We start from the raw sequence: 25403 nt of genomic DNA, 5'->3' as shown, positions 1-25403 counted from the left end.
CAATCCGCGTGGGCGACTCTCCCACCCCGGCCCAGCTCGCCCGGAGCTGCGCTCAGTCCGGACGGTCCCCACTCGTACACCACCCACCCACAGGCACTCCACCCCGCATGTCAGTCCTAAGCCTCCCCCAACTCCACTTTCCACACGCGGCAGGCCATTAAATCCTCTCCTCTGATTCCACCTTTCTCCGCCCAACGCGGAAAACGGAAAACGCCAGCTGGGGTGGGGGGACGTAGCAGGGAGCCACGAACACACTGCGTCTGCGCACGAAAGTTCTCTGAGAGGCGAGGCGGGCCTATACTTGTCTCGGCCTTTGCTGGGAGGGGCGCTGGGGGGACAGCGGGGGGGGGGGGGGATAGAAAGAGTGTGAGTGTGAGTGTGTGTGTGAGTGTGTGTGTGTGTTCTCGCGCGTATGTGTATGTGTGGCGTAGGCGGAGGAGGTGCATGAGGGGGAGGTGTCGGACCGCCTGCCCCGCCCCCCGCGGTCTGACGTCCTCGAACGCGAGGCCTGCGTGACGTCACCCCGCCGGGCTGCGCACGCAGTAGGAAGGCTGTAAGTTTCCCTGTGCCCTGGCGGCTATGTCTGCAGGGGCGCGCGCCGAGGGTGGTTGTCTCGGTGGTTGTCCTGCTTGTCCTGGGGGGCGCCGGAGAGGAAGGGCGGGGGAGCGGCTCCTGGGGCCGCGGCCGGAGGTGGGAACGGGGTGAGGCGCGGGGTCACCGGGTTGGTGCCCCCCACGACTCCCAGCTGTGCGGCGTCCGGGCGTTGGTAACTGCAAGTTCCTGCCGTCCTCTCGTTGAAAGCCTGGTCCCTGCCCTTGGCCCCCTGGGTCATAGGCCCGGGGGACCCGAGGACTCCCGTTCCCCGCGTAGGTGCGCAGCTAGAGGGAGCTGTGGCCGCTGGTGCCTCAGTGTCCATTTATGTAAAATGGGGCAATAGTCACCATCTCCACCCTCTTTTCTCTTCGAGAGGCGCAGGAAGGAACTTTGTGGCAGGAAGGGTCAAGTTCAAAGCAGTGGACTTGCGGGGGGTGAGGTCAGGCATAGACAAAGTGTGGTCTCCGTGCAAATGCCAGGTTGTCCTTCCTCTTACACCGCCCCCCCAGCAATGTCAGCCCCAGAAGACCGAGTTTGGCTTCTTCCTTTTTCAGATTGAGGACCCCAGGGTTCTCGGAGGTTAGTTTGCAGAAGCAGGACCTAGAACATGAGAGCACCTAGCTCGATATTCTCAACCATATGCCACACCTGCGTAAGCCTGGGATATTCGAGGTTGGCACTGAACCTAATAGGAGGAGAAAGAAGACATAATTGGTATCAACAGATGTTCTTGGCTGTTGTGATGTCAACAAAATGACTTTGACACCAACATAATCTTGCCTGTGGAAAAAGCCTCCACGTGTCTACTGAAATAGAACTGATATTTCAACGAGCAAAATATAACTTGTCCAATACGGAGATGTGCGGTGGAATCCAGAATAGTGTTGTCTGCGGTTGACTTCTGGTCGTAATAGAGCATTATATTTGAATACTAGACTCTGACAGAGGTTAGATGTATCACTAATGTATTGGCATAGATCCCTCCAAACTTTGTGTCAGAGAAGGGTTTTTAAAGAATTGACCCAGTGTCTAAATCGCTTTTCTCCCAAGTAGCTTTCCTGGCCGGTGTCCTTGAGTGATTTAAGCTCATGAGGTGTAGTGTAGGGGCAGCTACCAGCAAGGAAAGGATTGAAAAGGGAAATGCCCCAGTCCCCTGCATGAAATAGTCACTTACCTTTAAGATGATTGTAATAGAAGTTATGTAAAGGCAAACTACTAGAAGGTTGTTCTTTTGCTACTAGGAATCCTGATCATTTTGGGAGGTAGATTATCAACCAATAAACATTAAGTGCTTCCTTTGTGCCAGGAACAGATGCAAAAAGAGGCAGAAGACAATCGCTGCCCTCAAAGGGTTTACAGTCTAAAAGGGAGACAATTTGTAAGTAAATATATACAAAGCAAGCTATAGGCAGGATAAATTTGAAATAATTAACAGAGGGAAGACACTGGAATTAAGAGGGTTTGGGGAAGGTAGAGTTTTAGCTGGGACTAGTGCTAAGAAAGAACCCCAGGGGGGAAATAGTACATTATTAGGAATGGTTGTACAACGTCTTAGCAGAAGAGGCCCAGTTACTGCATCCTGGGCACTCTGCAGAGTACAACAAAGGTAGCCCTGTAATCATTTCCTGTGTTCTTCCTCTGAAAGTGGCATGACAGATTATGTTTGTTTTGGCTCTTTGGGGGAGGCTACTTCCCCATCTCTTTGTTAACACATGAGGACATGTACATGAAGCCATTGTCACATGTGAACACCTACACTTTTCCAAATATAGCTATGCTTTTTCCAGGAAAAAGCCCTGAAAGATAGTAACCCCTTGCATTTATTTGCATAGGCTTAGTTTTCCCATAACCTTCTAAATTAGATGAGGTAAATATTACCCCCATTTTACAAAACAAAGTGAGAACCAGAGTGGCTTGCTCAAGGCTGTACATTTAGTGGTTGAGCAGGAATGCAGGCTAGGAATTCCAGTTCTCAGTCCAGTCCATCTTTCTGATTATAATTATATACATGTATACCTATATAGCCATGTCTCTATCATGCTCCTGGAGTTTGTTTCATCACATTCATTGTCATTGTATCCACAGTGCATAGTCAGCATTGAAACACTGATCAAACACCTACTGGATACCAGGCCCAGTGCTATGCCCTGGGGATACCAGTAAGAAAAAGCTCACAATCTAATGGAGGAAACAGATGCAGGGCAGGGCCTCTTGGGAGTACACCAGCCTGGTTCATGGAGTCAAACCAAGCAGAGCAGCAGCTGATGGAAAATTGAGTCTTCCCTGCAGAGAAGCTTTGGGAGGAGTTGATTGCTCCGTCCTGGAGTCCTCCAGTGGCAGGGGAGACAGTGCTTGGGACATAGTAGGTGTTTCATCAGTGCTTGCTCCTTGTGCTGCCCTCACAGGTGAGAAAGACCATATTCTTCTCTTTTTCATGTTTTAAGGACGGTTCTTCCACCTCAAGGGCACTCTTTTTACCATCTGTTGACACAGAACAGGTTTTTGATTCTAATGTCTTTTGTCTTGTGCAGTGGTTGCCTTTTTGGAGAAGGATGTGCGTGTGCATGTATGTGTTTTGAGGACATACTCATTTGTATGTTTACTTGTTATATTAGATTTTGTGCCCTGTACACGGTCTTCCTCTGTGTGTGTTCAGGAAATTGAGGAACGGCCTGATCTTCTGCTGTCCTTAATTGCCCTCAGTGTCTGTTTCAGGCTGATGTACAGCTGGGCCTGAGGTTTTTGCTCTTGAGGGAACTTTTTCCTTTACTTTTTTTCCTTTGTTGCCTTGGTCGATTTTGAGTGTGTAGGCCTGACATTCCTGGGCCCGAGACCAGGTGGGGGTGGGAAAAGAAGATGCAGGCACTGGACTGAAGGGAGCGCCTAGTCCTTCTTTGAATAGCAGGAAAACCCAGGAGAATTAAAAACTAGAGCAGGCCAAATTCTTGTTTAGAGCTGTTTTTTCAAGGAAAAGTTGTAAGCATTTCTTTTCTGCTCTTTTAACTTTGGGCTTGAAGTTATTTTGAAGAATTAACTCCTATGGCCTAGAGAGGGGAGAGGGTCACAGTAGCAAAGGTGAGTATAAATGGGAGTTGAGTAGAATAGATTTAAAGAAGCATTTTTGCCAGTGCTTTAGCATTGAAAGAGTTTTGGAAGAGCATCTTTTGGTTGAGGCTTTCATACCAGAATCTCTAATAATCTTGACTATTTTGCTATATCTGGAGTATTAGTTTTATTCAATGCTAGCATTTTACCAAATGATAGTAATTTCTGATAATTAAATGTTGCATCTCAGAATTTTAGTGTTGGAGGGTACCTCAGCAATCATTTGTCCAAAGCATAGCTGAAAAGATCTCCCACTGACATACATAGGACCGTCACCATCCTAGTTGCTCTTGTCTGGATACTCCTCAGCCTATCGATATCTATCTTAAATTGTGGCATTACAAATGGAACAATACAACTGGAGTCTGCTGAGTCTTTCTACATCTCTTGAATCCCTTGCCCCCTTATTGTATTGATGACTCTTATTCCCAGCCAAGCCTTAACCTTGGATCACTCCCACCATTCATCATCTTTGCTCCATATGTGCTGAATGAGGGTGAAGAAAATCTTACAGCCCTTCTTAGGCAAACCTACCATACTTCCCTTATCACCTTACTATCCCCCTCTTCGAAGCAGCCCCTCCAGATTTTTTCATCCCTCCTCAAGCCTCCCTTTACCCACTCAGCTGAGATCTTTGCCTCATATTTTACAGAAAAAATAAAGACCATTCCCTCTTCTCCCCTCTCCCTCATCTCCTATCACTCACATGCCTTTGGCCAGTACCTCTTCCACCCCAATCTCCCTTGGTGAAATGGCTTTACTTCTTACCAAGGCTAACCCTCTGCCTGATCAAGCACTTTCATTCCATCCCTTTTCTTCTTGCTCCCTCTGTGATCCCCACTTTTATCATTCATTTTCAGTCTCTCTGTATACTGGCTCATTCCCTACTGCCTACAGATGTTTCTTAAATCCTGGGAAAAACCCTCATTTGATCCTTCCATCACTGGTAATTGTCATCCTGTCTCTTTTGTCCTTTGTAGCTGAACTCAAAAAGGCCATCTCCAGTAGATGCCTCCACTTTCCTCTCACTCCCTTCTTACCCCCTTACTTCCAACCTTAGTCTACCAACACTGTTCTTTCTCAAATCCAGTGGCCTTTCCTCAGTCCTCATTCTCCTTGACCTCTCTGTAGCCTTGGACACTGTTGATCACTCTCTGCATCTTGATACTCTCTCCTCTCTGGGTTTTCAGGACATCGCTCCTGGTTCTTGCCCTACCTGTCTGACCACACTACTCAGTCCCCTGTGCTGAATCCTCATCCAGATCATGCCCGCTGTTGATGGTTTGTCCTGGGCCCTCTCTCTTCTCTTCCCCCTCTATACTACTTCACTCAGCGATCTCATCAGTCTCTCTGCTGACCTTCAATCTGACATTTCCAATTGCCTTTCAGACATCTCAAATCTGATGTCCAAAACAATTCATTATCCTCTGCTCCCCACCCTCTTCTCTAACTTTCCCTTTTAGTGTCAAGGGCAACACCATCTTCCCAGTCTCCCAACCTAGGAGTCATCCTGGACTCCTCACTATCTGTCTGTCACCCCCTATATCCTCAGTTGCCAAGGCCTGTTGATTTTACCTTTGCAACATCTTTAGAATACACCTTCTTTTCTGCTCTGTCACTATCACCACTAGTGCAGGCCCTTGTCACATCATGTCTGGGCTATTGCATTAGCTGCTAGTGGGTCAGCCTGCCTCAAGTCTCGCCCCACTCAAATCCATCTTCATTTGTCTTTACCTTATTCTATCTGGAATATGCTTATCCTCTTAAAGAATGTGCTTTTCCTTAAACCTTTTTTTTTTTTTTTGACTAGGTAAAAGAAGCCATTCTTTGCCTAATTTCTTACCTAGCCTTAATTACTGAATGGGTATTACCTCAGACAGACTGAGACCTGGGAATGGCCTTAGTTAGTTTAAAATGCCAAGATCGCTTACTGTATCCGGGGCCATCTCATTCATTCTGATGGATATCTTGCCACTGCACCCAGATGGCTCCAGAGGAGAGAGGGAGGCTGGTGACTTTGCACAGCCCTGCCTCACTTAACCAGTTCACTGATGTCATTGGCTCTCTAGGAGGGTGAAGACCAAACAACAATATCCTAGCCCCTTTCTAGTCTTCTTATTACTCCCCTTCCTTTTTTGATCCAGTGACTCTGGCCTCCTGGCTGTCCCATGAACAAGACGTTCTATCTTTTGGCTACAGGCATTTTCTCTGGCTGCCCCCCATGTCCTCTGTGCCCACTACCGACCTTCTTGGTTTCCTTTAAGTCTCCACTAAAATCTCATCTTTTGCTGGAATCCTCTAACCCCTCCTAATTCTGATGCCTTTCCTACCCTAATTATTTCCTATTTATCGTACACAGTTTGTTTTCATGTTCCATTCCCTATTAGATTGTAAGCACCTTTAGGGCAGGAAACACTTAAATGTTTTTTGATTGATTGACAATACCCACTAATTAGATTGAATTCTCTTCTAATCTTTTATGCTTTGGACATTAACATTTGAAACATACATGTTCATGCTTTTATCTTTATGAGTTTAAATACATCACAACTAAGTCTGATGCATTGCATCCTATTTGAAGTACTTCCTTAGGGTGATCACCTCTGTGGATGAACATTGAATGGCACGTTTTGCTTAAAGGATACCCAAATAATATCTTAGGTAGAGTAATAGTATTGTGAATTTATAGGGAGCAAATCTGGATGCAAAAAAGACATTACCTGCTTTCTTTTTTTTTTTTGCAGGGCAATGAGGGTTAAGTGACTTACCCAGGGTCATACAGCTAGTAAGTGTCAAGTGTCTGAGGCCGGATTTGAACTCAGGTCCTCCTGAATCCAGGGTCGGTACTTTATCCACCATGCTACCTAGCTGCCCCTGACATGACCTACTTTCAAAGGGCTTTCATCCTTTAAAGCCTTGATACAGGTATTCCCAAATTTGCTATCTTTTAGCATAGGCATTTCAAATTTACAAACTAGTAGATTGGTAATTTCAGTATTCTGGATTATTGTAGACATTTAAAAAAATCAGTTGGGTAGAGGTGAGGTTTATTTTTTCAACCCCAAGGACTGAGCTGTATTTTTAATTTAACATTTAGGCACCAAGTAACAATATATAATATCATGAATAAATAGTGGGTAGAATCAGCCTGATATTTTTTTCCTCCAGTGATCTGGGACAGGAACAGAGAAATATGATACTTTGGGTATCCAGAATGAGCGTCTGGAATGGTGGAAGACAGTGGGGTAAGGGGGTTTTAGTTTAATAGTGAAATACTAAAGGTACCAAACCACAGAATTAGGGCTGAGTATGGAGCCTAGTTAGCCTGGGAAAACAGAATGGATCAGAGTTTTTTAGATTAGTTGTTTCAGCAGCGTGGCATAAAGAGCTGGCCTCAAGGTGAGGAAGACCTGGATTCAAATTGTGCCCTTCATTTATACTACTAGGCACTGGTCAAACTAGAAATAAGGGCCCTTAAGTGGCATGTAAGCATCCCTGCAGACTTAGGAAGCCACATGTTAACATTATCTATGTCCTGTTGTATTTGTCTTTTGTTACATATTTCTCCATTGTGATCTGGTTTGGACAGCGCTAAGGGTGGCCGTGTGGTTGATGCCTTTCTGCTCTAGGCAGCTTTCTAAGACCCTAAGTTTCGGAGAAGCTGCTGATTGGCATTGAGAGAGGGGATTTGCTCACTATGCCACTGGAATTACACGTCCAGTTCACACACCACTATTGTATTTTAGTTTAAAAATATTTTAGCACCTAGAGATACTCTGTTTCTTTAGAGGATAGTATGTCTGACAGAAGGTTGGCAGACATTTTATTTGCTATACGTTAAAATCCTAAGGATTAGAATCCAGTTATGTTTCAGCTAGCTTTAGCTTTTGCTTCTAAAGAGAATGTCTTTTGTTCTATTTTGTGCAGTTCAGAAATGATTGAAAAGAAATGAACACTCACATCACTTTACCAAATTAGTAAATCTTGGTGAAGACTAAAACTTTAGTGAGCAAAGTTACCATAACTCCCGCCACAAATGAATGCTCAAGAGAAAAACTTTTTGGAGAGAATGAAGTATTGTTTTGTAACTTAATTCTACCGTGAATATTATAATTTTCTTTAAAATATTTTTTTCTCCTAAAGTAGCATTTCTTTGTCTTGTTTTGAAGATTTTAGACCTTTGCTGAGGTTCTTGAAAACCGAGCAACACCAACATATGGTAGGTTAAAGGGACTTGTAGAAGTTGGCATATTGTATAAAGAACTGGCAGTTTGAGCACTTTCCTGACAAGTGTTCTGTTTTTCTTTGGTATCTTGTAGCGAAGGGAGATGGTTAATGTGGCTCAGTCTTTACATGGAAGCTCTGTTTCTTGGGTCAGAGTTGACCCACAAGAGTTTGCTGCCGCAAGCTCTGAAAGGGCCTTCTGAGCCAGAAAGGCTTCAAGTTCTTACTATGACCTTGAGATTCTCCTCACTCTCTCTGCCCCGACCCTCCTTTCACCACCTGGCACTAGCTGAAGACTGGCCAGCTTCTGGAGATGCCACAGCTCTTGCTATGTTCTCTACCTCTGACTGTTCCCTTTCCTATGCTTGCCTGGGGTCAGTGGGAGGAGTTGGTATACTTCCTGGCTTCCAGAGCAGCCTCCCCCATCATTTGAGAGCCTCTCCCAATAGTTTGTGCCATCAGTGATTATCTTATCATCCCCAGCGATTGACCATCACATCAGGACATTCCCCTGCCTTCTTCTGTGATTACAGTACCTGGCTTGCAGCATCTTCTTCGCTTCTGTTTATGTTGTCATCCTCAGTGGTCAGTATTGCATTGTGGATCCCCGCCCCCCCTTAACCTTCTGTGAATTTATTAAATATTTTCTTGTGTGCCCACTATGTGCTAGACCCTCCATGAAACTTATAGTAAGTAGACACAATACTTGGGAAGTAAAGGGAATAATAGTGCCTTTTCGTCTGAGATTATGTACTATCCGCTCAGTACATATCTTGAACCTGCTGGTGTTTTCTCCATTAGAGTATGTGCTTCTTAAGAGCAGGAACTTTGTATTCCCAGTACTTAGCAAGATGCCTGGCACATAGTAAGTGGGTAGTAAGAGCTTTTTGATAGATAGAATGAAATTCAAGCTCCAATGTTCAGGGAGAGAGGGAGGGTCCCATAGAAGAGAGAACACCTGAGCACCGGCTCTGTCTGCTTAGTCAGCTCATTTCCCTTATCTGAGCATCAGGCCCCTCCATTGTAAAATAAGGGTCTTGGAGCCTCTGTTCTCTAAGGTCTTTTTCAGCCTCAATGTTCTATGGATCCTGCTTTTTTTTTTTTGTTTTTTTTTTTTTTTTTGTGGGGCAATAGGGGTTAAGTGACTTGCCCAGGGTCACACAGCTAGTAAGTGTCAAGTGTCTGAGGCTGGATTTGAACTCAGGTACTCCTGAATCCAGGGCCAGCGCTTTAACCACTGTGCCATCTAGCTGCCCCTGGATCCTGCTTTCTTAAATTAGGGGATTGGACAAAATATACTTTCCAAAGTTCTTTCCAGTTCCATGAGTGTAAACACTTTTAATGAAATAATTTTGCAGTCATTTGCCCATCTTTCTGTTAAGTGTTAACCAGGGCCTAAAAAGTGTAATGTTTCATACATGCATCTTACCTTGAGTAACTACAAACATGTTACTGAGAGTTTCTTTGATTTGCTTCCTCACCATATCCCTCTACCACTTCCTCATCATCCCTCTCTAGTCTCCCTATCTTGCCTGTCCTTCTGTGGTATCTGGGCCATCTTCAAGACAACTTTCTTTTCCCCTTCCCCCAGCATAGTTGATGACCTTTAAAAATTATGGTTTCTCCCTCCATCACTCTTCAGTTCTTGTTCCCTGCATTTCTACCCTGCACCTCAGCCATCCACGGGGGAGGTCCCATCTTAGCCCTCACCACCGTTTTACTGCTCTGCCCTCTGGATTATGAATGTTGCAAAGGCCTTCTCTGATTCATCTCTTCTATTTCCTTTTACCACCTTGCTTTTTGTGAGCCTGTCCTTTGACCTCATCATAACCCCTGACCCTGCATTTCTGTATCTTCCTAATTTATCCCCCTTGTTCTGATCTCTGATGTCACTTCCCTCCCTTCCCAGCTTTGACCCTGGAGTTTGCGGTTTCACTACAAGTACTGCCCTTCACTTTGAATCCTTTCCTCTTTTGTTTGCTAATACCCAGCCAAGAGGTTACCTGCCTTTCTCCTCCATCCTCCTCTCTGTTCTATGCTAGTGGTTAAGTACTGCTGGAGGAACTGACAGCTGTGCTGACCGGGTCCGCTACAAATTCATGGCATTTCATTTCCACTGTGCCCTATGTGCTGCACAATACTCTTTTTATTCCTCTCTTATTGACTTTTTGTCACACTCTGCCTAGCAGCTGTTTTAAACTTTGTTCAAGAGCCAACTACACAGTCTCCCTCCCCACGCCCCATTCTATTTTACTCGGAGGGCTGAGAGAATTCATCATATCCCCTCTTCCATATCTCAAAACATTTCTAACTCTTCCCCTTTCCTCTGATCTAACAAGATGAGGTAGTCCTCTTTACCAAGGTTGTGGTTCAGTCATGTCTGACTCTGTGAACCCGTGGAGCTTTATTGACAAAGGTCCTGTAGTGGTTTATCATTTCCTTCCCCAGTGTGTCCCCATTTTACAGATGAGGAACTGAGGCAAGCAGGGGGTAAAGTGACTTGCCCAGGGTCACTTAGCTAGTAAGAGTCTGAGGTCATCTTAATTATCAAAGGTATCTTTTTCATTTATAGCTCTTCTCCCATCACCTCCAAGGATGTCTTTCTTTTCCAAAGCCTTGCTTGTAAATCATTATCCTTTTTATCTTCTCTTCCTCCTCTCTTCTGGATCCTTCTATATCTATATAAATATATTCATTTGCTTCCTATCATAAAAAAACATATCCTTCACCCAATCCTTCTGTTTCCTTAAGAAATAATCTAAAAACTGCTTATAAATTGTAAAGCACTATATAAATAGGGGTTGCTGTTACTACTACAAATATATCGGCTCTCCCCCCCCCCCCAATGCTAAACTTATCTATTCACTCCTCAAGTTTAAAATTTAAAAACTCTCTCTAAGGTCTAGTATGCTCTTAATGGCTCAATCCAGTCTTTTCTTAGTATTAGTTCTTAGTACCTTACCCAGCTTGACCTTTTTGCCCCATTTCACACAGCTCATCACTTTTACTTTGTGCTCTGGATTTCCCCTCATTCGTTGGGTTTGTTGTAGAGGGGATTGTTCTTTTGGTACAGGTTGGACTAGATGGCCCCTCAAAACCACTTTGTCACTGAGATGCTATGATGTGCTCTTGGCCTTTTGCACACTAACATCTTCAGCTGGTCTGTCTGCTTTCAGATTCTGCCCCCAAGTATAGCCCTTCCAAGGCTCTATGTCTGACTGTTTCTCTATACTTTCTTTCTTGGCAATCTCATCGAAACCATGAATTTATTGCTTTCCTTGGGTCTACATTTCTGATTTCCTGCTGGACATATTGTATATCATGCTGAAACCTCTAAATCAACATGTCCAAAACTGAACTCATCATTTCCCCCCAAACCTCCCCTGCTCCTTGCTTCTCTAGGCTTGAAAACTTGGAGTCCGCTTTGACTCTACCCCTTACTTACACTCCTGCTCTTTCCCCTTTCCTCAGTCTGTTGCTTGTACTTCATTTGTGTTGCATGTCTATCCTTTCACCTCCATGAACATTGCCACAATTCCATCTATATCCTTATTACCTCTCACCTGGCTAGTTGACTCTCCCTTCTTCAGTCCTTTCTTTATTTGACTGCTGAAATAGTCACATCACTCTCTAGTTCAAAAATATTATGTCTTTCCATTGGCTGATGGAGAAAACATAGACTACTTAGCCTGGCATTTGGAGTCTTCGGGAATCTTGCCTTTATAGGTTCGTTTCGTTGCATTCTGTTTCAGTTTTCAAGTATCTAGCCAAATTGACCTGCTAGCTAGTGCTTCCTCCTATGCCCCCTGCACCCATCCCCTGTGACTCTCACTTGTGTTCAGTCATTTCAGTCATTTGTGGCAAAGATACTGGAGTGGTTTGCCAATTCCTTCTCCAGCTCGTTTTCCAGATGAAGACAGTGAGACAAACAGGGTTAAGTGCCTTGTCCAGGGTCACACACAGTTAGGAAGTGTCTGGGGCCAAATTTAAGCTCAGGAGGATGAGTCTTCCTGACTCCAGGCCGAACACTAACCACTGCAGCTCCACCTAGTTACCCTATTCCCTCCTACCACTGTATGTATTCCTGTAAGCTGGCATTCCTTCTACATTTCTGCTTACTGACATCCTTCATTTCCTTCAGGGACCAGCTCAAAGGCTGCCTTACCCTTGCAACCTTCCTTAATTTTTCTTTCTTCTTTTCTCCTGCCCCCCAAAAGATTTTAGAGTAATATGGACTTTTGGGGGGCTCTAATCTACTTTGTATCATACTAATTTGTAAACATGTCTTATCCTTTTTAGATGGTTAGGTTATAAGTCTCTTGAGGGGATGGAGTGTGCTGTTATTTTGTCTTTGTATACCACTATCTTTTGCAGTGTTATGCATACAGCAGGCATTTAATAAATGTTTGTTAATATTTGTTCAATTTAATACAATCCCAATAACAGGTTGTGTGACTTCAGATGACTAGCTTAATTCAGATCACTCATTACCAAAAGATTGGTTTCCAAGTGATGGATCATTTTGACCATAGCACCTGATGAAGACCATGTAAAGTATGGAGGAGGGTGTACTTGAACATAATCATGAAAAGAACAAAAACAAAAACTTGGGGGCAGCTAGGTGGTGCAGTGGATAAAGCACTGGTCCTGGATTCAGGAGGACCTGAGTTCAAATGCGGCTTCAGACACTTGACACTTACTAGCTATGTGACTTTGGGCAAGTCACTTAACCCTCATTGCCCCACAAAAAACCAACAACAAACAAATAAAAAATAATCATGATTTTTTTCATATAGGCCACTTTCTTGGGATAATTCAAGTCACCAGCATTTCTACCCTATTCTCTTTTAATTGTTCATCTTGGCTGTTAGGCATAAAATTCATGCTCAAACTAAATGGATATCAAAATGGAATACAAAGCTTGATCAAATATATTGATATAGGATCTAGCCATCTTTGGAGTACTGAATAATAAGATTTTATTTGAGGAGTCATTTTATTTTTTTTAGTCATTTATATTTTTGAAAGATTTTCACAACCAGTAGTCTGTGTATGATAAATAGCATAGTTAGTATGATAATCAGCTGTCAGAAAAAAACACACTAAGATTTGGATTAAGTGATTTACTAGAGGTTGTATATTAAGTTATTTGCATTTTGTCAATTTGATACCCAAGTGAAAAAGAATTCATAGCGTAAGACTTAAAGCTGTAGGTCACCTTAGAAGTTACCTAGTCCAACCCTCTTTCTTGTTCAGCAATGGAAGAAACAGGCCAAAAGTGACTTGCCCAGGGTCACACAGAGAATAAGTAGTTTATATCTTTCCATTACTCTTTCTCTAGTAATTCTAATCTAATTTTATTCAGGCTTGTTACTTTAGGGTTGTTTTTCTGTTTGTTTGTTTTGTTTTTTGCGGGGCAATGAGGGTTAAGTGACTTGCCCAGGGTCACACAGCTAGTGTCAACTGTTTGAGGTTGGATTTGAACTCAGGTCCTCCTGAATCCAGGGCCAGTGCTTTATTCACTATGCCACCTGGCTGCCCCTACTTTAGGTTTCTTTATTTACATAGGTGGTTCTGTGATCTCATTAGTGTAGGTATTTCATTCACCAGTGCCTTCTTATCTTGTGCCATTCTTGCAAGATATCAGCTCTTTTTCCCAATTTAAATCTGAGTTCTCCAATTTTGATTTATTTAATGTTATACTTCGCAGTTTTTCAAGGGAACCAACACATATGCATCCTTCCCCCTTAGCTTTTTTTTTTTTTTCCCGGGGCAATGGGGGTTAAGTGACTTGCCCAGGGTCACACAGTTAGTAAGTGTCAAGTGTCTGAGGCCGGATTTGAACTCAGGTACTCCTGAATCCAGGGCCAGTGATTTATCCACTGTGCTATCTAGCCCCCCCCCCCCCCCCCCCCCCCCCCCGCTTTTGATGGGTACATTTTGCAAACTGAAAGTTAGAAACTTTTCTCCATGTAGTCCTAAATTTTAGATTTAGTTTACTTTCCATTACTTTTTATTTAGAAAGACTCCCTTTTCTGCTCTCCAAACAATAATCACAGTAATCTTACAACATTATCATAATGTTCTTATAGTCATTTAAGATAGTTCATTACAGGTGTTTTAGCTCAATTTTAGAGATTAGGAAATTGAAGAATTAAGGGATTTACTCTCATGAGTGTCAGTCAAGACAATTTAGATCTTTTGATTGTTACAGTAGCACTCTGGCCTCCAGGTATTCTTTTAAGACTGAATTTTTTGGGGGGGGGGTCTGGCCATTTGGCATTAACATTTAAGGGTAAAGACATTTTGTTGGCATTTGTAGAAAACTAATTATTTGATAATATAAGTATTGGTAGAGAACTAATTAATTGAGATTTGTAAATGCTTCATTAACCACTCCCTTGGATGACTTGGAGCACCAACATATTGTTTTACCCTCTTTTTTCCTACTTGCTAGTGCTTTTGGTTGGTAGGTATAAAATTCATGCTCAATTAAATAAATCCATCTTGCCATTATTGAGATCAGGAACTGTCTTACTTTTGTTTTTGTATATCTAGCTTATTACCTGTTACCTTTCCCTCCCCTTGACTCCCTTCCTCTCCCTTCTTTCTTTCCTTGTCATCTCTTCTCCTCCCCTCCCCTTAGTTTACAGCTGTGATTTTATTGCTGTAGAGTTTCCTGGTGAGAAAATTCCAATACAGTCGGCACATTTTTGTCATAGAGTTTTCTGGAGAACTCTGCTTAAGTATCATAGACTGGATTTGACTCTATTTTGATTTGTCTCTGGGGGTTGTGCTCTATACATTCTGCTGTGCTGCTTGGCACATAGTAGGCATTTAACAATTTCTTATTGATTAATAATTGATCAATGGAGGGATGTTCTGAAATTCTGTCAGGCAGACTCAATAAATGACCTTGGAGTCATTCATAACTCTTCCCTAAGCTTCTCTTATTCAATCAGTTGCCAAACCTTTGTTATTCTATTGTATCTTTCCCTTTCCTTTGTATTCTTACTGCTACCACCCTAGTTCAGGCCCTTACTTCATCACTTCCCATCTTGACTGTGGTAAAAACCTTCTGTTTCACTTGCTTGCTCATGATTTCCCTCTCCCTTCCCCCTACATCTTACAACTTCTCATCTGCACTACTACCAAAGGAACTTTTCTAAGGTATAGATTTGACCATATTTCCCTTCAAAGGCCAATTTACTGTTGCTAACTGGATACAATTAAAACTGCCATCCTCATTGTAGTATATTCTACTTCATGAATTCCAGCCCTCTCTTGCTTTTGTGTATACAATCTCTCTTTTGTGTGTGGCGATGTCTTCCCCCTGCCCCCACCCCCCCCCAACCTTCCCCATTCTGCTGCTATCTCTGGACATTCTACTCTTGCTTGAAGGTTGAAGGCTTAGGTGCCACCATCTCCTCTGTGAACTTTCTTCTGATGTCACTACTTGGAAATAATCTTTCACTCCTTACACGTCTAAGTCCATTCTGTTTGATTTTTCTTTTAGGATTTGTTGTTTTCTTAATTGTTCTTCAAATTGCTTTACTGGTTTTATCTCTAGAGCCAGGCACATTGCAAGGTATGTAGTAAATGCTTATTGGTTGGTTAAGTGATTGTCATCTAATCTACTAGACTGTAAGCTTCTTGAAGTCAGGGTCTGTATCTCCTTTAGCTCTGTATCTTCAGCACTTAACCCATGTCTTAACATTTAGCAGGCTTTTTGTTGAATTGGATTGGCTGCTACAGGATGGCATTTTTAGTGAGGATCTAAGACTCAAGGCTCAGACACTTACTGGCTGCAGCAAGTCACTTAACCTGTGTTTGCCTTAATCTACTGGAGAAGAAAATGGCAAACCACTCAAATATCTTTGCCAAGAAAACCCCACGGACAGTACTGGGTCATGAAGAGTTGGACACAATTAATGACAACAAGGCTCAAGGGACGGAGCAGAATTATACTTTAGCTCATGCAAATGTTATATCAAGTAGGAGGGATTGTGATTAGATTTAAGAGAGGGGAGTTTCAAGCTTCCATAAAGCTGAATTATTGTTTCCAGCTGCCATTACATAGATTAAAACAGTAATATAGATCCAGATAAACTGTAGGGACCAAGCAAAGTCCCAGTGTCCCATTAAAAAGGAAATCTTTTCCTATCTTCTAATACAGTATTGGTAGAGAACTAATTAATTGAGATTTATAAGATTTCTAACATTTTAAACAAAGTTACTGTCTCTAAAAATGTACTTTTGTACCATTTTGCTAAATTGTGTATTTTTGCTTTGTGAGGGAAAAATTCCATTTAATCACTAAAATCCTGATTTGGGAAAGGAGTATTATGAGATGTTATTTGAGATTGGAAAGAAATGCTAATATAGTATGCCAGAGATTTAAATGCTGTTAGCATTTTTTAGTGCTTGTCAGAATAATGGAATTTGAAACAATTAAGTCAAATGTAGTGCAATGTAAAAATATTTTTCCTTATTTCCTTACCTCCATGAAGAAAAATGCTAGTTTCCAGAGCAACCTTTATATTTATTATATTTGTGTCGAGCACATTGACATTAGCGATTATGCTAATACTGTGTACTTTTGGCTTTGTTTTTCATACAAGGCTTTAAAAATGTGACTGTAGTGACTATCATGTGTTTTTTATCCATAGGTCTGATGACGATGTGGTTTAACACATCCCGAACATTCTTTCTATGTGACCCAGGCAGCTTCGACGATATTTATGTGTAGTTAAAAAGGTAATGTGTTATTTATAGAAATTCTTTAAACATTCAGGTGAAGGCAGTGTTACTTTTATGTTCTTATTTTTCCTTTTTTTCTGGAAGGATGTAATGTTATGTCATGGATATATCAGAATTAGTCTATTAGCCTCTTAGTTTGGTGCTGTATTGTTGAGCTAAAAATTTGGGATTTGTTTTTGTTGGGCATGCTTCTTGAAACTACATATGGCTAGTTCATAAATTATGAATATCTCAGCGTCGCTTGAAAAAGTTTAAGGATTATACCATGTGTGAAGTCAGTTCTATAAATGACAATGTAAGAACAGGTTTTAATAGGAGTAATTCATGGGTGAGACTTTAACAAAATCTGTTCTATCTCTCTAGTTAAATTTCTACCCTCAGAGTATTGGAGTATGTTTTTCAGAGTGAAACAAAGAGACACTTGTTTATGAATTACTTATTGAAGAAGTGCCAAAAAGATAGTTTCTAATTATGTCCTAGAAATAGTAGTCAGGTTGTTTTTTGATTTTCTGAATTTGCTGTTGAAATAAATTCAGGGGAGGCTCCATACTTAGAATAACTAAGTCTGACTCTAAAAAAGAGTTGGGAAAATGCCCCATTCTCCTTTCTTTGAAGAAGTGGAGGGACTATGGCTGTGAAACATTGTATAAGCTGGCAGACTTGATTGTTTTGTTGTATAGTTTTGTTGAGCTGCTTTTTTCCACTCTTACAATCTTTGTTAAAAGAGAGAGATCACTGGATTAGGGAGGAAGGGAGTGATATGCTCAGAAACAAAAGTGTTATATACAAATTTTTCAAAACAAATTTCAGAGGACAGTTTTAGTATCTTAGGTCATAATAGATAAATTGAGGTTTGTATAATTTTCTACATAGGATGAAATTTTAAATTTAACAGCACAGGCTACATTTGTGGATGAAATCACCTAATGACAATTTTTATAAGAGTAAGAAGCTGGTATGTTTGTATCCTTAACCCACATTTCCTTCCTTAATAAGTACCTTTTGTTTGACACCTTCTGTCTTTTATGTGGGTGTTACCCAGTGGTGAAGCTATATTTATGCATCCTCTAAAGCAATTTTAGGTGATGAGTAGCCTTTACAGGAATAGAAAATAATTTTACTGTATGTTGTTACAGGCCCAAATGTTTTTTTTTTACTCTCACAATGAATGTCACAAAGCTCATTTATCAAGTATTATTAATTTTTTATTCTCAAAATGTGTAAATATTTATATTGATGGTGCTAAGCAGAGAGGAATTTTCTATGGAAAAGCAGTTATTCTTTGGTGCCAGAGTCACTGGCTATTGATTATGTTATAGATAGGGTCATAGATTAGAGCCGGAAAGTACTTCAGAAGTAATCCAGACCATTCTCTTCATTTTTCAGGTGAGGACAGGTTAAGTAGCTTGCTCTGTCACAAAAAAAGTCAGCAGAGGAGAGTTTTCAACCATGTCCTCATTCCAAATAGGATACTCCAGTCATTGGAACTGCACTGATCCCCATTGCTGCCTTCCCTTTTGCTTATCTGTGTCCTACTCGACTCCTGCTCCCTTCTTAGGTCAGAGCAAAACTTTATCCTTTGATGGACTCAAAACCCACCTTTCAGAATTAATGGATTTTGGTGTCTTAGTCATGTGATCATGAAAATCAAAATCAAAGATAGCTTCTCAGTGAGGCTACTCATTCCACAATTCCAGATTTAAACCACTCCCTACCCTGTCATCATGTGCAATTCTTGTCATGATCAAAGAACAAAGTAAAAATTCAATTTTGAATTAACAAATACCTGAGTGCATTTTGCTAGGTTCTAGGGATTAAACAGACAAAATGAAATCTCTCTTTGCCTTCAAATCGCTTGTGATACATAGTACACATAGGGAAGGAAATACATACAAGGTCATTTCAGGATGGAAGAGACTGCTTCTGGAACCTGACTTCGGCTCTGAGTCTTAAAAGACAATGAAGATGTTACAAGTCCTGAAATAATCAGAATGAGCCTGTCACTCTCTTTGTGGTAGTGTTGGAATTCTCAGTGCCAAGTAATTGACTCACCTGATAGACTCCATGTTCCTCCTTCCTTGGTGTTTGATACTACCTGCCATCATCCTAGAACCCTTACAGGTCAGAGCCCCTGGCAATGTTGTTTTTCTTTGCTCTATGGCTAGCTAACTCCGGGATGTCCACGTAGATGATGGGGTTGATGCTTGCATTGCTCACTCAGCGTTTGGGAAGCTCTGCAGTAAAGTGTGGGGGAGAAGAGGTGTTAGGCTGCCCACAGAACCGAAGGTCTACAGAGCTGTTGTATGCCTGTGAAACCTGAACAGTTTACCAGCGCCATTCCAGAAAATCGAACTCAAACTGAACTGCTAAGTATCCAAACTCTGCTGCAGAGACTGCGGCTCCATCGGGCTGGCCCCGCAGCACAAACACTAAATACGTGCTTACCTCAAAGGTTATTTTACAAAGAACTCACACAAGGACACTCTCCAGATCTCCCTGAAGAACTTAGTGTCAATTGTGAGCCTCGGGAGGTGCCGGCACAGGACAGTTCCGCATGTCACGCCCACATCAAAAAAGGGGCTGTGTTCCAAGCAAAGCAGAATGACAGCAGCACAAAGGAAACATGAGATGCTCCAATCTAGAGCCACGCCCATTCCCAAGTGTTCGAACGGACGACTTGTGGTAGAACCTTCTGAGCTTGTTTTGGACCGATGGGGCACAGTTGGACCCCAAGACTATGATGTCATTTGTCTTCTTGGAGTACAAAGGACTCCAAGACTTCAGCAACAATAGCTTCTCTTCCCTAATCCCTGTGATTGAGTCACCAAGTGCCTAAGTCAACTCCTCCTTTTACTTCCTGATTGCTTTTCTGTTTATCTTCATGCCTCCTTCCTGCCAAGTCCTCATTCTGCTCTACCTTCCATTTCCATTATGCCTTTTGGTGCCATGGTAGATAAACTGAGTTTTATAGAATTTTCTGCATAGGATGAAGTGTTAACTGTAAAACTTGATGCTGTACTTGTATACAAAATGAGCTGATGATTTTAAGAATGAGGCAGCCTACATTTCTACATTTCTTTTAACTTTGCCTTCATTTTAGACCTCTTCCCTCTTCTTATTCTCATGGAAATCTGGTTCCTTCTTCACCCCCCAAATTCTTATGCTTTCAGTGTACTAGTCCAGGAGAAGTAAGAGTCCTACTCCTTTCTGCTTCTCTCCCCTTCCAGACCCTCTGTCTTCTATGATTGATCAGCAACCTTTCTTTCCTAGAGGTTCTCCTTAGTCATCACTATCACCTTAGCCAGGCCCTTTTTTGCATTTGTGTACTGGTTCCCAGATCATTCTTTCTCCTTTCTTAAAGAGTCCAGTACTTGGATTATCATTATCACTCTCTGCCCCAATTCCCTTATATTAGGGGACTGCAATATACATGATGATATCCCCTCTCAGTTCATCACTCTTAAATGCCATCTTTGACTCTACCTCTGTGATCTAAAACTCTGAAATTCTTTTTTGTCATAATCATTTCCCCATGTCTCTCCTCTTTTGTTATTCTTTCTAAACCTATTTTTTAAGCTCACTCCACAGCTCCTCATTGCCCAGGTCAACAGACCAACTGCTCTGGTCTCAGAGTGCTAGTTCAAAACTAGCACTGATATATAACTTACAAGATCCAGGCTTTTTATCTACAGCTAGTCTTAGAAGGATATGGGATCTAAGGTCATCTCCAAAGGTTTTGGAATCCAAAGTAAATCATATTCTGGTTTTTCTTGCCTACCTTTTTTATACAGGTGAATCAAATTAAAGTGATGAGAGACCCATGACTAGAATATTATTTCAAAAAATAGACTTGACTCAAAAGAAATAGGATAGGTAAAAGTAGTGGTGGTGGAGTTGAAAGTAGTTTTGTTGTTGTTTTTTTTGTTGGCAGGGAAATGAAGGTTAAGTGACTTGTCCAGGGTCACACAGCTAGTTAAGTGTCAAGTGTCTGAGGCTGGATTTGAACTCAGGTTCTCCTGAATCCAAGGCCAGTGCTTTATCTACTGTGCCACCTAGCTGCCCCTTGAAAGTAGGTTTTTAATATTGAGAAGATATATTCATGTGAGGCAATCTAGGCAGCAGAAGCATGGCAGAAAGTATTTGGATGATAAGATGCTGAGATAGAAGTACTTGTATTATTGGAGTATACTATAGACCACCTGGACAGGAAGAGGAAATAGATGAGTTAGTAAATAGTTTGGCCAAGAGACATGACATAGTAGTGATAGAGATGACTTCAATTATGCAGACATTCTATTTCAGTGCCAAAACACAGGCTTCTAGAGAAACTACCTTCATTTACAGTGTTCAGGAAATGGTGGTGCTTTTTATTAGTGTGATTTTAGTCCATGCCTTTTGCATATTTGATATTCAAAAAAAAGTTCTTTTGATAATGCTGTAGGTTTCAGTTAAATCAGTAAACAAGCTTATTTCCTACACTCAGAGGTTCTTGCTAGTCTCGTTTCTTATTTCATAGGACTTAGAACTGGCATGGCCTAACAAGGGCCTCTCTAGTTTAGTTTCCTGAGAAAACACAGCTCCAAGTGAGATTATGCTTGAGGAGCAGGAGATTAAGTCATCCTTGATTGTAGGGACATGTTCCTGACCAAGGACCTGGACAAGGCCTCTGTCTCTACAACCCTGATGGGTAGTGGTCCTAATCTAGAAACACCTGTAGGTTGACTGATTTAACAACACCATCTCTTTATGTAAATGTAGATGTAAAGGTAATGTTAACTTCTCTGATGCAGATATACAAGTTTGTCAGGTAGAAGTTTATCAAAGAATCTACCCTACCTCGTTTTTTGGGACCAAGGCTATGGGAATTATTTTTCCACAGAAACATTATAAATGGTGTTTAGGTGTGGAGGCAGCTTGGTACAGAGGAAAAAACACTGACTTGGGGAGGCTGAGGACCTGGTTCCTTTTCAATTGCTTACTGCCTTTGTGGCTTTGGGAAAGTCACTTAACCCTAGTGACTCTTAGCTTTCTAAGCTCTAAATTAAGGTAGGCTGGACACAATGGTCTTAGCTCTAAATCTTATCTCCTGATTTGAATCAGCAGCATTAATACTGTAGTTGAAGTACATTGTGAGTTAAATAGACTTTTGTGGGTTGGTATAAGAACTCATTTATAATATTTTTCTATGAAAAAACATTTTAAGTCCCAAATGTTGACTTAAAAGTGAACTGTTGAAAGGTACCCTCTTTGTAATTTAGGGGATAAGCATAGTATTAGTGTTTTTGATAAAAGTTAATTCTTTTGTGACGGCTTTAGAGGTTCTCATTGCTGAAGTGTTAATCTTTTTCTTGTATCTTTTAAAAATACATTAAAAATTTATGGTAATAAACATTTTAAATGTATTGTTTTTATTTTCAAAATGCTTTCTTTTTTAAATTTAAGCATTCCTTACATAAATAATCAGTGTAAATCAATTCAGTGTGATAAATTATGAGACTATGAAAAGTGAAACCCAACTTAAAAATGGTTGTAAATAGAAAGTGAGAGATTGTGATAATTTCACTGTTTAAATGTAAATGGAATGCAAAAGGTAAATACCAAAAGGAATTAGAAGTCTGGTTTTAAATAGTTTTGATAAATATAGTCATTAGTAATTGTTACAGTCATAAAGCTATAGAATTTTTAGAACTGGAGGGAACCTTAGAGATCTAACCTACTCATTTTACACTTTAAAAACCTGTATTTATATAAGCATGATAAATTACTTATGTCTACCTTTACAAGTTTTTGTACTTTTATTATCTATAATTCCCCAAACCTTTAGTAAATCGGATTAGATCAAATGATACAGTATATGTAAAACATTTTGCAAACTTGAAAGCACTAAATAAATGTTAGCTATTATATTTTTTCCTTAATAAAATGCTATATTAAATTATGGAATTGGGAGGAACCTTTTACTGTAGCTTAAATGTGGCATACATATGACTGTAAAGTAGAAAAAAGAAGGGGGATAAGACACTTCCTAAATCTGTTTTTTGCTTTGACTGCCACCAAATGGGTGTGCAAAAGTTTCTAAGGGGATTAGAATTTTGAAAATGGATTTAGAGATGGCCTTTTAAAATTAGTGGTGTAGAAGACAGTGGAAGTCCCTTTAGTGATTACTAAATTAGGTTAATATCCAATCTCGCACTGTTTAGAAAATGTAGAACTATATCAGTCACATTATTGACTTTTTTAACAGTAATAAACATTTATATTTATAGTTTTTGAGTTCCAATTTTTATACTTCCTTCCCTCCCAACCCATCTCACCCCATCCCCCCAAGGCAATAAGCAATCAGATAAAGTTTATACATGTACGATTATGTAAAACAATACCATATTAGTCATTTTGTATAAGAAAACTTGAATAAAAGCAAAAAGATGAAAGAAAGTAGAAAATAGCATGCTTTAGTCTGTATTCCACAAAAAGAGCTGCTATAAATATTGTTATACAAATAGGTCTTTTTCTCTTTTTGGGGATGTCTTTGGGATACAAACCTAGTAGTGGTATTGCTGGATCAAAGGGTATGCACAGCCCTTTAAGCATAGTTCCAAATCGCTCTCCAGAATGGATTTTTTTTGGGGGGCGGGGCAATGAAGGTTAAGTGACTTGCCCAGGGTCACACAGCTAGTGTCAAGTGCCTGAGGCTGGATTTGAACTCAGGTCCTCCTGAATCCAGGGCCAGTGCTTTATGTGCTGTGCCACCTAGTTGCCCCCAGACTGGTTGGATCTTGTTATAACTCCCAACAGTGGAATTAGCGTTCCAGCTTTCCCACATCCCCTCCAAATCCAATATTTTCCATTTTTGTTATATTTGCCACTCTGATAGGTGTTGGGGGTGATACCTCAGAGTTGTTTTAATTTGCGTTTCTCTGATCAATAGTGATCTAGAGCATATTCTCATATAACTATAGATAGCTTAGATTTCTTTATCTGAAAACTGCCAGTTCATATCCTTTGACCATTTATCAACTGGGGAATGACTTGTAGTTTTATAAATTTGACTCGGTTATCTATATATTTGAGACATTAGGCCTTTATCAGAGATAATTATTTCAAAAATTCTTTCCCAGTTTTTTGCTTCCCTTGTAATGTTGGTTACATTAGTTTTGTTTGTGCAAAAGCTTTTTAATTTTATATAATCAAAATGATCTATTTTGCATTTTGTTTTACATTCTATTTACCCCTAAATTCTTGCTCTGCCCATAAATCTGACAGATAGATTCCATACTCTCTTAACTTGCTTGTGGTATCATCCTTTATGTGTAACTCATGTACCCATTTTGACCTTATTTTAATATATGGTGTGAGATGTTGGTCTATACTTGGTTTCTGCCATACTGTTTTCTAGTTTTCCCAGCAGTTTTTGTCAAGTAATGAGTTTTTGTTCCAAAAGCTTGGATCTTTGGGTTTATCGTATATTAGCTTACTATCATCATTTACTATAGTGTAATTTGTAGGTATTCTATTCCACTGATCCACCTTTCTATTTCTTAGCCATCACCAGATTGTTTTGATAATTACTGCTTTATAATACAGTATGAGATCTGGTACTGCTAGACTACCTTTTGAATTTTTTTCCCCACTGATTCCCATGATATCCTTGAACGTTTGTTTTTCTGGATGAACTTTATTTTTTCTAGATCTATAAAATATTTTTTGATAGTTTGATTGGTATAGCACTAAATAAATCAATTAGGTGGACTGTCATTTTTATTTTATTGGCTCAGCCTGCACATGAACAATTAATATTTTTCCAATTATTTAGATCTCCTTTTGTTTGTGTGTGTGTGATGTTTAAAATCTAAATGTGGGTTCTAATCTGTTTTTTGGGGGGAAGCTGGCTAAAATCACTGATAAATTCAGCAAGAGTTTAGGCTTTTAGGTATTTATTAAAGTGTATTAGAAATTAGTGAAGAGAAAGATTTAGAACAGATTCCTTATAGCATGGAAAATCTTAGTTTAGATCTATTCAGTATAGCCGGAGAGAAAAAAAACCCAGCAAACTTCTTTTCCTAGCAGCCCACGTGAAGTCCCTCACCATGCCACGGTCCTGGATGAAAAGAGGCCCTCTCTTTTTCTCTGTCTCCGCCGCCATGCGTCATTTCCTCCACCAAAAGAGAAAGATCCAGTGAGTTAACCTCCACTTCCTAATTCATCTCTCCCTCCCCATAAGGGGAGGTCCTTCAAGCTGATGTCAGTAGTACACAGCCTCTGAGAACAACATGTCGCTCAGGGCCAGCCAGGAATGGTCTTGATCCAGTTACCCTTAAGTAGGTACTCAGTTTCTCAGTCTCACCCAATTCAAACAATTCTAAATCAATCTTTAAATGGGACCTCTGGACCTCTGCCAAATCCCATTATTTTATCACATTCCCCACTGTGCTAGAAACAATTGTTTCTTTAATGAAGCAATAACATTACAGATACTTATGACTAACAAAGTAAAGGGAATGAAAAGAGAGAAAAGAAATTGAACGACACATTAACAAATTCTAAAAGGGGGCACTCCCCTTTTAGCAGGAGGACATTACAAACAGAAAAACTAAAGGGGGAACTCCCCTTTAGTAAGTGGACATTATGAACAGTGTATACAGTGGGGAAAAGGAAAACAGGAAAATGTCCACTTAAGTCTTTGGAAGTCTTTTCTCAGATGATTTTTGGGATGCCCTCTG

The 25403-nt window shown here is 40.7% G+C and overlaps 1 protein-coding gene across 4 annotated transcripts in view; it reads left to right on the top strand.

The window, feature by feature from the left end:
- Positions 1-432: 432 nt before the first annotated feature.
- Positions 433-25403, top strand: part of ZNF438 (zinc finger protein 438) — a 163069-nt gene continuing 138098 nt past the window's right edge. For 2 of the 4 annotated variants that reach the window (XM_043969275.1, XM_043969273.1), the window contains exon 1: positions 433-553. The gene's annotated coding sequence lies outside the window, so the exon portion shown is untranslated. Of the gene's footprint in view, positions 554-1846; positions 1973-2679; positions 3000-16592; positions 16681-25403 lie in introns of those variants that run through there. The other 2 variants (XM_043969272.1, XM_043969271.1) reach the window with 2 other exon arrangements.

Source organism: Dromiciops gliroides, chromosome 5, assembly GCF_019393635.1.
Source record: "Dromiciops gliroides isolate mDroGli1 chromosome 5, mDroGli1.pri, whole genome shotgun sequence".
Classification (NCBI taxonomy): Eukaryota; Metazoa; Chordata; class Mammalia; order Microbiotheria; family Microbiotheriidae; genus Dromiciops; species Dromiciops gliroides.
Note: the sequence above shows the minus strand (reverse complement) of the source record. Positions and strands in the feature narration are given on the sequence as shown.